The 12,991-nt window shown below is 45.1% G+C and overlaps 1 protein-coding gene across 1 annotated transcript in view; it reads right to left on the bottom strand.

The window, feature by feature from the left end:
• FAM184A (family with sequence similarity 184 member A) overlaps positions 1-10,419 on the bottom strand; it is a 384,174-nt gene extending 373,755 nt beyond the window's left edge. Inside the window, exon 1 of the mRNA XM_073575923.1 lies at positions 10,394-10,419. The gene's annotated coding sequence lies outside the window, so the exon portion shown is untranslated. The remainder of the gene's footprint in view (positions 1-10,393) is intronic.
• Positions 10,420-12,991: the final 2,572 nt, after the last annotated feature.

The raw sequence follows: 12,991 nt of genomic DNA, 5'->3' as shown, positions 1-12,991 counted from the left end.
GACCTTCCTTTCAGAGGTGCACAAAACTGGCTGACTGTGCTTTTATGTATGACTAAAAAGATGGACACTGCAGGATCACAGGTCCTATGGTGCCCACAGTGTCTCCATCTGCCTCATTATAGGGAATCTTCCGCCAGAGGTTCAGTCTGAATCACCTATTTCAGAGATTTACACATAAACCCCGGTGTAAGAGGTGTGCGGAATAAATGTGCGCCGAGCCTAAGGCTGTGTTCACACGTTCAGGTTGTTTCACTTATTTTTGGTTTTTCCCCTGCAAAAACGCTTAAAAAATGCATACATTAAGCATCCTATTATTACATGAAATCCGCAATTTTTGTGCCCATGATGCATTTTTTTCCACAAAAAAAAAGAATTGCGGAAAAAAATGCAGCATGTGTTAGGGTTGCGGATCGCACTAAATATAAAATAAAATAAAGTGCGATCACAACCCGGACTCCACCGTGCAGAGATGGCAAACTGCTGCTCGGTAATGGCGGACGCTAACTGAACACCGGCGGAGTAACCGCTGACCCGGTGTGCACAGGCGCGAACTCTGTAACAGCACAGAGCCACAGAAAGAGACGCCGAAGCCTGTTACCTCACAGACTACAGCTTAGGGAACCGCTACTGCGGCGCCAGGGATTAACCCTAGAGAAATGCCCTGTTAGCAATCACAGGGTGCAGCCGACAGTTGTGTTACCGCACTGTGTGTGTACAGCGCCGCCCTGGCGGATGCCACTAACCAGCCTAAGCTTAGCGCTGGAAAGCGCAGTAACTGCGCATGGCACCGCTGAGATGGACACCGTGGCGTATGTGGTACAGAGGTGTCTCGTGCAGATGACACTCTCTGGCTTAACGTGTGAGAGGTGCTGGAAGCACTGCGGCGCTATGCAGTGTCACAGCTCGGCGCTGACTCAGGACTCTAAACCCTACCAACATACGTATCAAAGGGAAGGGGTTTCTTTATGAGTCATTCAGCGGTTCACAAGCATCCATCATCACACACACTATCCATTACTGTCTATATTAGCGCATGGCCGATATATTAGCAGCAGTAACCAAGCCAACAGTAGCAGACTGAGCAAGATGCCGAGGACGACGTCTTTGCTGAGCAGGCTCCACTGTGGCCGGAGAGGAATGGGACACCACAGACGGCAAAGCTCGGGGATTCCAATTGTGTAGAGGCAGGAACCCGACGCCTAACAGCATGTTCATTAATTTTGCAGAAAATCTGCGGATTTCATTGTATTAGGATGCTCCAGAAAAAAACGCAAAAAAGGCGCAAAAAAAGCGGACTTCCTGGGAAGGAGTCCGTTTTTTCTTAGGAAATTTCTACATAGGCAAAGGCAAATAAAATAATGGGATGCATTAAAAGAGGCATAGATGCTCATGAGAACATAATTTTACCTCTAAATAAGTCACTAGTGCGACCACACTTAGAATACTGTGTACAGTTCTGGTCTCCGGTGTATAAGAAAGACATAGGTGAACTGGAGCGGGTGCAGAGAAGAGCGACCAAGGTTATTAGGGAACTAGGGGGTCTGCAATACCAAGACAGGTTATTACACTTGGGGTTATTTAGTTTGGAGAATCGAAGGCTTAGGGGTGATCTTATTACAATGTATAAATATATGTGGGGACAATACAAAGACCTTTCTAATGATCTTTTTACTCTTAGACCTGTGACGGGGACAAGGGGGCATCCTCTACGTCTGGAGGAAAGAAGGTTTAAGCATACTCACAGATGCGGATTCTTTACTGTAAGAGCAGTGAGACTATGGAACTCTCTGCCATATGATGTTGTAATGAGTGATTCCCTACTAAAATTTAAGAAGGGACTGGATGCCTTTCTTGAAAAGTATAATATTACAGGGTACTTACACTAGTCTCCTTAATATTGCGTTGATCCAGGGAGCTAGTCTGATTGCCGTATGTGGAGTCGGGAAGGAATTTTTTTCCCCAATGTGAAGCTTACTGTTGCCACATGGGGTTTTTTTGCCTTCCTCTGGATCAACATGTTAGGGCAAGTTAGGATAGGATATGGGTTGAACTAGATGGACTTAAAGTCTCCCTTCAACCTTAATAACTATGTTACTATGTTACTATGTTACATAGCCTTACTGCGATCTTTGGGAGGCAGAATGAAAAAATCAACAGCAGGTGAAGAATTGGTTTTATTTATTTTTATGACGTTCCTCGTGCGGTATAAGTGATTAGGCGACTTTATTCTTGGGTTCGGTGCGATTACAGCAATACCAGATTTATATCAGGTCATGTACTAAAAGACCCTTTTTATTGCAAAATCAAGTTTTTGCATCACTATATTTAGAGAGCTATAATTTTTCCATATTTCGGCCGACAGAGTCATGTGATGGCTTGTTTTTTGCGGGTCGAGCTGACGTTTTTATTGGCACTATTTTCTGGCACATGACATTTTTTGATCGCTTTCTATTCTGATTTTTGGGAGTCAGAAAGATTAAACACCAGCTGATGCGGTAACAGGGGCCGGCCGATTAACCCTCCGGATGCCGCAATCGCGATCTGGAAGGTTGCGACAGGGAGGGGGCTCCCCCTTTTACCCACATTGGCACCCCGTGACAAAATCACAATGGTTTTCATGGCACCTGGAGGTCAAACAATGACCTCTTGGTGTGCCAGGTACGGTGGCCTGTTAGATGCAATATAGAAATAGAAAAAGGGGCACTCACCAATCTGTAAAAATTATCCTTCATTCTGCTCAAAAGACATAAGCATGGCTCAGGGTGTAGCGGGGGCGTGAAGCCATAAGCAGGATCTGACACGCATTCTGACAGTGCAATATCACAGGTCTCATGTGTTGCAGTGCTGGTGCAACACATGAGACCTGTGATCAGAATACTAAAGTTAATGGTCCCTCCCACAAAATAAAGAGCAAAAATATTACACCAATAAATGCACATATTTATGTATAAACAAAAATAAGCAAAAAAGTACACATATTTAATATCACCAAGTCCATAAAGACCCAATCTATAAAACTGTCAAACTAGTGAATGCTGTGAAAAAGCAAACCAAAATAGAGTGGCAAAAAAACTATGGATTTTTATTTAAAAAAAAGCTGAAAACGTCATCTTGTCCACAAAAAAACAAACCACCAGAAACCTCCATTGGTGGAAAAATAAAAAAGTTATAGCTCACAGAATACAGTGACAATATTTTTTCTATAAAATGATTTTTATTGTGCAGAAGAGACAAAACATAAAAAAATGATAAACTGCCCCGAAGGATAAAGCTGCCTTATCACTTTTCCCACATGGTGAATAGCATACTGTAAAGAAAACCCCCAAAATATGATTTCTGAGTTGCTGGTGTTTGGTAATTCTGCCTCCCAAAAATCCGCCCTGCTATGTGTAGCAGAAATGATTATCTCCTATGAATGTTGGCCACGGAGTGGTGCTCATAGCAGATCTGCAATGACAAGTGCGATTGTCATGCCAACCCATCAGCGCCACACGATCATGTGCACGGGGAATGCACGTGAACTAGGTTCCAAGTGTATAAACAAATGGAAAAAATGGAAAAAAAGTGGGGGGGGGGGGTTAAGGGAAAATAGAAAAAAATAGAAAAAGGCATGTATAAATAAAAATATATTTTTATGAAAATATTACCGTATGTTTAAATAAGAACCTTAGTGATATTGTTATGTCAGTAAAAATCCAATCTATCAAAACATAAAATTCATTAATAGGAAAATAATACTGACTGCCATAATTAAGGTTTTTTTGTCCACTGCACCCCTGCAAAAAAAAAATAAATAAGAGGCTATTGTCCACTGCACCCCTGCAAAAAAAAAATTAAATAAGAGGCGATCAAAACATCGTATCCACCCGATCAATAAAAACTTTGGGTCACTGCGCAAAAAATAAGCCCTCACAGAGCCATATCGACCAAACATTGAACACTTTACGGGTCTCAGAAAATGGCTACACAATCGAAATGTGTTTTTTTTTATTTTATAAATTTCAGATTTTTTTTTCACAACTTAAATAAAAAAAAAAAAGATGCATGTTTGGTACCTCCGTAATCACACTGACCTGGGGTATCATACTGCCACGTCATTTTTACCACATGAACATAGTAAAAAATGTTAATGAGACTAAGAAGAATAAAGAAAGAAAAGTCTAAAAATAAATAAAAATATAAAGAAGAATCACCTTTTTTCCCTATTCAAAATAAAAGAAGAAAAAAAAAGAAATAAGCATACCGTATTTTTCGGATTATAAGACGCACTTTTCCCCAAAAAAATTTGGGGGGAAAATGGGGGTGCGTCTTATAGTTGGAATGTACTTACAGTTAGCGTGGTGGCAGTAGTGATTCCTCTAGTGGTCTGACGCTGCAGGGGCTGGTGCAGCAGTTTCGGAGGTGCTCGATGCTGCGGGGCGCCTCTGGTGACATGGTGCGGCAGTTTTGGCGGTGCTCGGTGCTGCGGGGGCTACGGCGACATTATGTGAAAGCCTGAAGCCTCCGCAATTCTATTGCCTCGATGCTGTGGCCTCCGGGAAAATGGCCACCGAAGGCGGTGCATGAGCAGATTGAGATTTTGACTCCGAGATCTGGTCTCATCGCCCAAGATCTCGTGATGAGACCTCATTGCCCAAATCTCAATCTGCGCATGCGCTGCATCCGGCGACCATTTTCCCAGAGGCCACAGCATCAAGACAATAGAACTGCGGGAGCTTAATATCGCCGGAGCCCCCTGCAGCACCGAGCACCGCCAAACTGCCACATCATGTCGCCGGAGCCCCCTGCAGCACCGAGCACCACTGACACTGACACACCAGCCGCAGGCTGGGATGGGAGCGAGATCGTCGGACCACTGGAAGAATTGCCTGACTCCTGCTGCCACCAGCGCTGCCGATCCTCCCCGAGTAAGATGAGTTCAGGACTGTAAGACAGACCCTCATTTGACACATTAATTCTTTTTTCCTCATTTTCCTTCTGAAAATCTGGGGTGCGTCTTACGGTCCGGTGCGTCTTATAGTTCGAAAAATACTGTATATAAACATATCCACAAAAGTCAAATCTATTTAAGCACAATAAAGAGAAAAAGTGATACTCCAAAATGCTACAAAAAATGTCAGCTCACCATGCAAAAAACAAGCCGTCACATGGGTCTATCAATGGAAATATCAAAAAATGAAAGGTCTCAGAAAACCCAAAGCCATTTTTATTATTTAACAATTTTTTTCCTCTTCAAAACTTGAAGGTAACCTTGCATGCCTCCACTTGGTTTTAAAGAGGTTGTGCACTACTTTTACATTGATGACTTATTAATAGGAGTTGAATATGTAGTACCCCGTGGTGGTCGGGTGTCAGACCCCAACTGATCAGACACTGATGAATTGTCAAAAGGATAGGTCATCAATTTAAGATGTCAGTGTGTCCGGTACGTGTGGTGACAGTTTTCACACGTACCAGAGACACTTACAAACATAGACCCACTCAAGAGAATGGGTCTGTGCACGTTAGTGTGTTTCCATGGACCGTTTGTCCTTGGGAAAAACATGCTGACATGTCCGTTTTTTTACCAGCAGCACAGGCCGCAAAGTCTCGCACACGTGCACACAGATGTCACATAGGGATGTCATCAGTGTGACACGCACCGGCGCCTGAGAAGCAGCGGTACAGTTAGCTCTGTTCCCCGGGCAGGGTGCTGAAGACCGCTGTCATCATTCTCTGCTGATCTGCCGACGATCAGTGCAAGAAGGGGAGAATGATGAGCGTTATATTCATGTGATAACAATGAGAGCAGGCTGCGGCTGATGGACTTTTACACCCATCAGCCTACACCTACTGCCACTAATAACAGATGGGAGTATTCATCAACCGCCTGTGCTATAAATAAATGAATAAAAAAGGCATGGATTAACCTGTATTCTCTATAACCAGCCAGGCAAAACTGACAGTTAGGGGCTGCAACCCTCAGCTTCAGCAAGGCTGGTTATCAAGAATAGAGGGGTCCTCACTCTGTTTTTTTTTAATTATTTCAATAAATAATTTAAAAAATGTCGGAGTCCCCCCATTTTTGACATCCAGCAAAGATAAAGCTGACAGCTGGGGCTGGTATTCTCAAACTGGTAAGGGGCCATGGATATTGATGCCCCTACAGCCTAAAAATAGCAGCCTGCAGACCCAGAAAAGGTGTATCTATTAGATGCGCCAATTCTGGCGCTTTGCCCAGCTCTTCACATTTGCCCCGTAGCGATGGCAAGTGGGATTCATATTTGTGGAGTTGAGGTCACCTTTGAATTGTCTGGTGACATCAAGCCCAAGGCTTAGCAATGGAGAGGCATCAATAAGACACCTCTCCATTACTAATCCTATAATTATATGGTAAATAAAAACACAGCAAGTATAAAGTCCTTTATTTGAAATAAAAACAAAACACACTTTTCAGTTTTTATTTAATAACAGACATGGTTATCTGCGGAAAACTCACTGAGCTGAACTGAGGTGAAATCATTGACATTTTCCCACGGTGCTGAGGTCACCGTAGTTCAGCCCGGCTGGGAATGCAACCTCAGTGACCGGCGGTAACCTAGATGATGTCACCATCATTCACTGATTCTGCTCATTCACCAGTGGTTCTCAGCCTGGATGGTCGCATCTTGGCACCGTCCAAGTTGAAAACTATTTATCCCCTAGACATAGATTACGACATGGGACAGAAGGAAGGACAGCTGAGGGATATTTTTTTTTAATTTTTGCTTTATTACTGGAGACAAGGGATTCAATGAAATGAGCGTTAGATGAGTATAACAGTGTTTGTTATTTTTAAATGAAAAGGGAAAAGTGTGTTTTATTTCAAATAAAGGACTTTATTCTGGCTGTGTCTTTATTTACCATACAACTATAGGATTAGTAATGGAGAGGTGTCTTATAGACACCTCTCCATTACTAACCCGTGGGCTTGATGTCACCAGACAATACAAAAGGTGACATCTACCGCACAAATATGAACCCCACTTGCCACCGCTACAGAGCAAGTGGGAAGCGCCAGAATTGACATATCTAATAGATGTGCCTTTTTTGGGGTGGCTGCTATTTTTATGCCGGGTGGGTCAATATCCATGACCCTTTACCAGCCTGAGAATACAAGCCCCCAGCTGTCAGCTTTAGATTAGCTGGTTGTAAAAAATGAGGGGAACCCCACCCTGTTTTTTTAATTATTTATATAAATAATAAAAAAACAGAGTGGGGACCCCTCTATTCTTGATAATCAGCCTTACTGAAGCTGACAGCTGAGGGTTGAAGCTACCTGCTGTAAGTTTTGCCTGGTTGGTAACAAAAATACAGGGGAACCCATCCCAAATTTTTTATTTATTTGTTTTGAACGCAGGTGGCGGGTGATGAATACTCCCATCAGCCGACGCCTGTTCTCACTGGTATTAGCGGCAACAGGTGTAGGCTGATGAGAGTAAGGCCGGAGTCACACTACAGCGAGATACGGCCGAGTCTCGCAGGTTAAAACCAAGCTCTGGCACCGGCACTCCGGAGCGGAGCGTGCAGCTCCATGTATTGCTGTGCGGCTGCACGCTCCGCTCTGGAGTGCCGGCACCAGAGCTTGGTTTTAACCTGCGAGACTTGGCCGTATCTCGCTGTGTGTGATCCCGGCCTAATAGTCCCATCAGCCGCCGCCTGCTGTTGATGTTATCAGTTAAACATAACACTCATCATTCACCCCTGCTCACGCTGATCGCCAGCAGAGCAGGGGAGAATGATGCGAGCAGTCTTCAACACCTGGCGCCGGGGAACAGCGCTAACTGTACCGCTGTTTCTCTGGCGCCGGTGCGTGTGGTACTAATGCGGCACACGGTTGCCAAACGCGTGCCACAAGTATTACACACAAGGACTTGGATATCTCCGGTACTGAAAATATCAGGACGTGTGAAACTGGCCTAACTTGCAAGATATAGAGTCATTCTCAAGGTTAATGGCACCAGGACAAAATTAACTTTATTCCCCTCATTTGATATAGAGATGTGGAAGGAGTTGCTACAGTCACCACTGAGTACAAAGTGAGTTGCTCTGCGGTGCATCTGTGCAGAGCGCGCTGTCAATCAAATTGCCAGGGTACGCTTAGACCAGGGTCACACATGCGAGAAACTCAGACGAGTCTCCCACGTCAATACGCGGCACTGTCGCCGGCACTCGAGAGCGGAGCGTGCGGCTGCATAGAAGTACATGCAGCCGCATGCTCCGCTCCAGAGTGCCGGCGGCAGTGCTGGGTATTAACATGCGAGACTCGTCCGAGTTTGCTGCATGTGTGACCCCGGCCTTAGTCACACCACACAATGGTGTGAACGATAACTGAAAGCTGGCAGCAGGAATAAAGTTAATTTTCTTCCGGTAGCCGTGTTTTCAGTAACGCGGCTGGACAGCATTATAACGCTGTAGCTGCAGATTAACCCTATATTTGCAGGTTAATAGCGCTGATAGGTTCTCTTTAACCCCTTAAGGACCATAGATATTTCCATTTTTTGCTCCCCTTCTTTCCAGAGCCATAAGTTTTTTTATTTTTCCATCAATATGGCCATGTGAGGGCTTGTTTTTTGCAGGACAAGTTGTACTTTTGAATACCTGTATTGATTTTACAATATTATGTACTGGAAAATGGGAAAAAAAAATCCAAACACAGTGACATTGCAAAAAAAAGTGTAATTCCACAATTGTTTTTTGGATTTTTTTTTACCATATTCACTAAATGCTAAAACTGAACTGCCACTACAATTCTCCAGGTAACTACGAGTTCACAGAAACCAAACATGTCTAGGTTCTTTTTTATTTATGTGTTGATAAAAAATTCCAAAATTTGTAAAAAGAAAAAAAAAATGTAAAAAAAAAAAGTTGCTATTTTCCGAGACCCATAGCGTCTCCATTTTTTGGGATCTGGGGTCAAGTGAGGGCTTATTTTTGTGCGCCGATCTGATGTTTTTATTGATATGATTTTGGTATGTATACGATCTTTTGATCACCCGTTATTGCACTTTATTGCAATGTTTCAGCGACCAAAAAAACGTAATTCTGGGGTTTTGATTTTTTTTCCGCTACGTCATTTACCAATTAGATTAATTCTTTTTATATATTGATAGATCGGGCGATTCTCAACTCAGCAATACCAAATATGTGTATATTTGATTTTTTTTATTGTTTTATTTTGAATGGGGCAAAAAGGGGGGTGATTTGAACTCTTATATTTTTTAACATTTTTAAAGACTTTTTTTCTTATTTTTTACTTGCTTTAATAGTCCCTATGGGAGACTAGAAGCTGTGATCATCCGATCGCTTGTGCTACATAGCGCATGGCCGAGTGTCGGTGACAATCACAACATGCTGCGATTTCACTCGAACGTAGAATATAGCCGAGAAAAAAACCGCTGATGGGAGCTGCCCCATAGATGAATACTGGTCCGAGTGCTATGTGATGTTTTATCGTATAGCACTCGTCCGTATTCATCGCTGGTGTGACCCCGGCCTTAGGCTACAAATCTGTAGTCACTCTAGGTGACCGCAGACTTGGGAATCCTCACATCACACGCACTGTGCGCTGTGAGAATTTTCCTGCCAGTGTGTGATTTGCATACGTAAGGTCACATGCCGACTAGATGGACTCGGCTTCGCTCAAAGCAATTGTATTGAGTGAGACCAGACGAGTCTAGTCGGAATGTGACTGTATGTAAAACACCTACTTGCGGTTACATGATCGCCTGCTCCCAGCGCCGGAGAGTCCTCACAGCAGACAGTGTGCACAGTGTGAGGATTGTGCACTCTCATAGTGACCGCAGCCTGGTCGCCTAAGGTCGGACGGCCCCTTTATAGAAATAAAGGACACCTACACAAGTGTGGTATCGCCGGAATCGTGCCGGCCTGGAGAGTCATGCTGCACAATGAGCACTGTAAAAACAGGACCCAAAAACTATGGGAGAATGGATTTGTTTGTCCCCATTTCAGCACACTTGGACCATTTCTTGTTTATCAGCACATCATACAGTAAAATGACAGAGGTCCTCCAGAACCACAGCTTGTCCTGCAGAGACAACACCTCATATGCCTGGGGTGATGGAGACAGAAAAAGTGATGGTTCTGGGAATGAGCAGAGGAAGATAAGAAACACAGTGTCAGTAAGGGGTTAATATACATATGTGTGTGTCTCGGATAACATACAACTATGGACACTGCCTGCCATGATGGAGAATGACACCTAGACAGAGTGACAGACAGCCTGCCAGGAGCGACATGGCAGGGAGAACACTAGGCGGAGGATATGGAGACCCCCCACAGATAACACACAGGGGGTCCTGCACTGTTAAATGTTGCCACACCGCACACACTCACACAGGGCGCTGGCGTGTACCTGTCTGCTGGTAGTTGGGTCTTGTTACTAGGGGCTGCGCTTCGGTTGCTAGGAAACATTCAGTACCGCCTACTGAGGTCAGCGCGCTGGACGTACGTGCCGACTCCGCCCACTACTAAACTGAGAGACTGTGGAAGGGCGCCAAAACCCAGTGCGTCGTGCTCGGAGCAGTGAGACGAGCTGATAAGATAGGCTGCCCGCAGCGTGCCTGTGTGATGGCAGGGAGGCCTCGCAGTGTTCTAGTACATGGCGGCGGTCCCAGGCAGACCGTACTATAAGGGAGACGTGTAGCTGACATTTTCCTAGGCGCTGGTGGCCCTTGCCCGGGTACTGGTGGCTATTGGGGCCGGTCAGGCAGTGTTATAGGAAGCAGTGCTTGGCTGCCATAGTAAGGCTGGGCTTCATGAGGCTCAGCCCGTATCAGTTCTGGTCACCCACCACACAGTACAGTAATGATAGTGGTCTCTCAGACTGACCGTCCTGTCACAGAAGCCATGGTGCTACAAGGACTAAAGGGAGTTTTACACTAAGCGATATCGCTAGCAATATCGCTAAAACGTCACCGGTTTTGTGACGTTATAGCAAGCAATATTGCTAGCGATATCGCTATGTGTGATACTTACCTCCGACCGGCTCCCCCGCTGTCCATCGCTGATTGCGCGAGAATGTCCGGCTCCATTTCTCGTCGTCAGCTTCCTGCTGTGACGACGAGCGACGCGTGGAGGCGGGCGGGAGGACGTCTGGATCGCTGTGTGTGAAAGGTGAGTATCGTGCGCTGCGTCGCTGCTGCATCGCTGAGAGATCTGCCTGTGTGACAGCTCACTAGCGATCATTTAGCGATGCACCAGCGATCCTGACCGGGTGGGATCGCTGGTGCATCGCTAAATGTAAAAGGGCCTTTAGTCCCCGCCTTGTAATAAACTACACCTTGGCACCATCTGCTGATAAAGACTGGAAAAGGCTCTAGCACTTGGTCTCTACTGCACGGTTTTCTTCTGCAGGCAAAACCTGCTCTCTTAGGCTGTGTGCACACGCTGCGGATTTTGCTGCGGTGTACAGTACCATGATTCCCTACGGGAATCAAAAACCGCAATGCAGACGGTGCGGAATTTTCCGCGCGGATTATCTGCGGTTTCCAATCCGCAGAAAGAATTGACATGTCAATTCTTTCTGCGGATTCTGCTGCGGTTTGCCATCTCTATTGAGGAGATGCAAAACCGCAGAGCAATCCGCAGGTAAAACCGCAGGTATTTTGACCTGCGGTTTCACCTGCGGATTTTACAAAATCCGCGCAGATTAATCCGCACCTAATCCGCGGCGTGTGCACACAGCCTTAGGTTGTGTGCACACGCTGCGGATTTTGTAAAATCCGCAGGTCAAAATACTTGCGGTTTTACCTGCGGATTGCTCTGCGGTTTTGCCCTGCGGTTTTTCGTCTCAATGGAGGAGATGGCAAACCGCAGGGGAATCCGCAGAAAGAATTGACATGTCAATTCTTTCTGTGGATTGAAAACCGCAGATAATCCGAGTGGAAAATTCTGCACCATCTGCATTGCGGTTTTTGATTCCCATAGGGAACCATGGTACTGTACACCGCAGCGGCCAAAACCGCTGCGGAACCGCAGCAAAATCCACAGCGTGTGCACACAGCCTTAGCAGTAAAGATGCTGCTTCCAAAAAACAGGTTTTACTGCGTTTTTGCAGCTGTTGTCTATTGTGCTTGGTGATAACGTTAAGTGCCCCTCAAAAATTCATGATGCACCCAAAATGCAGCAAAACCTGATACCTGTGCTTTTGCGCTTAGGCTATGTGTACACGCTGCGGATTCACCCGCGGATTTTTCCGTGCTGATCCGCAGGTAAAGTGACCTGCGGTTTTCCTGCGGATTGGCCAGCGGTTTTCCCCTGCGGTTTGACACCTGGACAATGGAACAGGTGTCAAACCGCAGCGGAATCCGCAGAAAGAATTGACATGCTGCGGATTTCAAACTGCAGCTTTTCCGCACTGAAAAATCCGCAGCATGTGCACTGCGGATTTGAAAACCCATAGGATAACATTATACTGTAAACTGCCTGCGGAACTGCTGCGGATCCACAAAGGCAAATCCGCAGCGTGTGCACACACCCTTACTCGTTTCTTTCTGAGAAAAAGACATGCTGAAAAATAGGGATCACCCAATGCTTTATTTGATGATCGCACATGCAAACAGAGGACAACATGTAAAAACCAAAACATGGTTAATTATGTCATGCCCACAATAAGGAAATGACAATCCTCCACAAAGAACTGGTCTGAAATATGCGTGGCCCTAGATGTGACTGTGCAAACTTAGTTGGTGGGTATAACACGATTGAAAACATGACTAATAGTGTACCAAGCTGAAAAATAAGTACAAGCTTATAAAACCCAACCTACCCAGCGTACAGTGGGCCTATATTCACAGCACCATGTGACTAAATAGCACCTGTATAATCGCACTACGGAAACATAATAAAAAAATGACAATATAATGGACCCTAAAACACCTAATAATATGGTAGACACAGGATCAAGCAGCAATATAGATATAAAGTGCAATAGATGCCACATGTAAGGCAA

Source organism: Dendrobates tinctorius, unplaced genomic scaffold, assembly GCF_039654945.1.
Source record: "Dendrobates tinctorius isolate UK_male_01 unplaced genomic scaffold, ASM3965494v1 ptg000046l, whole genome shotgun sequence".
Lineage (NCBI taxonomy): Eukaryota > Metazoa > Chordata > Amphibia > Anura > Dendrobatidae > Dendrobates > Dendrobates tinctorius.
This window is presented reverse-complemented; position numbering and strand designations above follow the sequence as displayed.